Raw genomic sequence first — 3,185 nt, 5'->3', positions numbered from 1 at the left:
CTTGATTTTGTATGGTCCCTTCCAATTTGCGGTGAGCTTTCCTTCTCCTGATTTGTTGACTCCGATGTCGTTTCTTATTAGGACCAAGTCATCCGAGGCAAATGTTCTTCGAATGACTTTCTTGTTGTACCTGGTAGTCATCCTTTGTTTCAATGCTGCTTCTCTTATCTGGGCATCTTCTCGGACTTCGGGGAGCAAGTCGAGCTCCTCTTTGTGTCCCTGTATATTTCCGACCTCGTCATGGAGAATTACCCTTGGGCTTTGCTCATTGATTTCTATTGGAATCATGGCTTCTACGCCATAGACTAGTCGGAAGGGTGTTTCTCCTGTGGCAGACTGAGGTGTAGTCCGATAAGCCCAAAGTACTTGTGGGATCTCCTCAGCCCAAGCTCCCTTTGCCTCTTGCAACCTTTTCTTTAGTCCCGCCAGTATGACTTTATTGGCTGCCTCAGCTTGCCCATTTGCCTGTGGGTGTTCTACCGAGGTAAATTGATGCTTGATCTTCATGCTGGCTACCAGGTTCCTGAAGGTCGATTTTCATACTGGCTACCAGACTTCTGAAGGTGGCATCGGTAAATTGGGTTCCATTGTCTGTAGTAATGGAATAAGGTATTCCATATCTTGTGATGATGTTTTTGTAGAGGAACCTGCGACTTCTTTGAGCAGTGATAGTGGCTAATGGTTCTGCTTCTATCCACTTTGTGAAGTAATCTATTCCCACGATCAAGTATTGTATGCATCTGACATGGTTGGCATTTTTTCACAAATTCTGTGGCATCTCTCTGCAAGGTCGGCCAATAGAATCCTGCTCGGATTATTTTCCTGGCGAGCGACCTTGCTCCGAGATGGTTTCCGCAGATCCCACTATGTACTTCCTCCAACACCTCGGCGGTTCTTGAGGTCGGTACGCACTTTAACAATGGTGTTGATATCCCTCTTCTGTAGAGGACATTTCTCACCAAAGTGTAATGTTGTGCTTCCCTTCGGATCTTTTTAGCTTCTCTCTCCTCCTTGGGGAGGATGTCGAATTTCAGGTATTCGACTAAGGGATTCATCCATCCGAGGTTTAAACCGACTACCTCAAGTACCTCTTGCTTATCTTCTGTTTTTGCTACCGAGGGCTCTTGGAGGGTTTCTTGAATCAGGCTTCTGTTGTTTCCTCCTGGTTTGGTACTTGCTAATTTGGATAGGGCATCCGCTCTGCTATTTAGATCCCGAGTTATGTGTTTGACCTCGGTTTCTGCAAAGTGCCCAAGGTGCTCCAAGGTTTTTTCCAAGTACCTCTTCATATTAGGGTCCTTTGCCTGATATTCTCCGCTTATTTGGGAGGTCACCACCTATGAGTCGCTGTATATCATCACCTTTGTAGCACCAACTTCTTCTGCCAACTTTAGTCCGGCGATCAAGGCTTCATATTCTGCCTGATTATTTGAAGCCGGAAATTCAAATTTTAAAGAAACCTCTATCTGGGTTCCTCTTTCATCTACTAATATTATGCCTGCACCGCTTCCTGTTTTGTTGGAGGATCCGTCTACATAGAGTTCCCATGTAGTCGGTTTGTCCTCTTGATCCCCTGCATATTCTGCAACGAAGTCGGCGAGACATTGGGCTTTAATTGCTGTCCGAGTTTCGTATCTCAAATCGAACTCGGAGAGCTCTATCGCCCATTGAACCATTCTTCCTGCAACATCCGTCTTTTGGAGGATTTGCTTCATGGGTTGGTTTGTGCGGACTCTTATTGTGTGAGCTTGAAAGTAAGGTCGTAGCCTTCGTGAGGCTATCACTAAGGAGTAGGCAAACTTTTCTAGTTTGTGGTACCTTAGTTCAGGGCCTTGCAGGACCTTATTGATGAAGTAGACCGGGTGTTGTCCGACCTCGTCTTCTTTTATCAGGGCTGACGAGACAGCCCTGTTTGCTACGGATAGGTATAGAACGAGGTTTTTCCCCGGTATTGGTCGGGTTAAGATAGGAGGTTGGCTTAAGAACTTTTTGAACTCTTGGAACGCCTCCTCGCATTCCGGAGTCCATTCGAATTGGCATCCCTTCCTTAATAAGGAAAATAGTGGAAGGGATTTCAGTGCCGATCCTGCCAAAAATCTGGAGAGGGCTGCAAGTCGGCCATTGAGCTGCTGGACCTCTCTCAAACAAGTCGGGCTTTTCATTTCTAGGATGGCTCTACATTTATCGGGATTGGCCTCAATCCCTCTTTGTGTTAGCATAAATCCTAGAAATTTTCCTGCTTCCACCGCGAAGGCGCACTTTACAGGATTTAGTCTCATCCCATGCAACCTTATGGTGTCAAAGACTTGTGAGAGGTCGGATAAGAGGTCGACTTCTTCCTTGGTTTTTACTAGCATGTCGTCGACGTATACTTCCATTAAGCTCCCTAGGTGGGGGGAAAACACTTTATTCATCAACCTTTGGTATGTGGCTCCTGCATTCTTTAATCCGAATGGCATGACCACGTAGCAATAGTTTGCTCTCGGTGTGATGAAAGATGTTTTCTCCTGGTCGGGCTCGTACATTGGGATTTGATTGTATCCCGAGTAGGCGTCCATGAATGATAAGTATTGGTACCCTGAGCTGGAATCTACTAGGGTATCAATGCTTGGTAAGGGATAAGGGTCCTTAGGACATGCCTTATTTAAGTTGGTATAGTCGACGCACATTCTCCATTTACCATTCTGTTTCTTGACTAGCACTACATTGGCTAGCCATGTTGGGTATTTGACCTCTCTAATAAAGCCGGCTTCCAGGAGCGCTTGTACTTGCTCTTCTACTATTAGGGCTCGCTCTGTGCCGAGCTTGCGTCTTCTTTGTTGTACAGGTCGGGACCTTGGGTAAACCGAGAGCTTGTGGGACATGAGCTTGGGATCAATCCCGAGCATGTCGGAAGCCTTCCAAGCGAAGAGGTCGGAATTAGCTCTTAGGAGTTCAGCCAACCCTTGTTTTAGGGTTTCCCCTAGGTTGGCTCCTATGTAAGTGTTCTTCCCTTCCTCTCCGCCGACTTGTATCTCCTCGGTTTTTCCTCCCGGTTGAGGTCGCAGCTCTTCTCTGGCCCTTGCGCCACCGAGCTCTATAGCGTGGACTTCTTTGCCTTTTCCTCTCAGATTTAGGCTTTCATTGTAGCATTTCCTCGCCAATTTTTGATCTCCTCTCACCGTTGCTATTCCCGCTGAGGTCGG

Source organism: Arachis duranensis, chromosome 5 (genome assembly GCF_000817695.3).
Source record: "Arachis duranensis cultivar V14167 chromosome 5, aradu.V14167.gnm2.J7QH, whole genome shotgun sequence".
NCBI classification, from domain to species: Eukaryota; Viridiplantae; Streptophyta; class Magnoliopsida; order Fabales; family Fabaceae; genus Arachis; species Arachis duranensis.
This window is presented reverse-complemented; position numbering follows the sequence as displayed.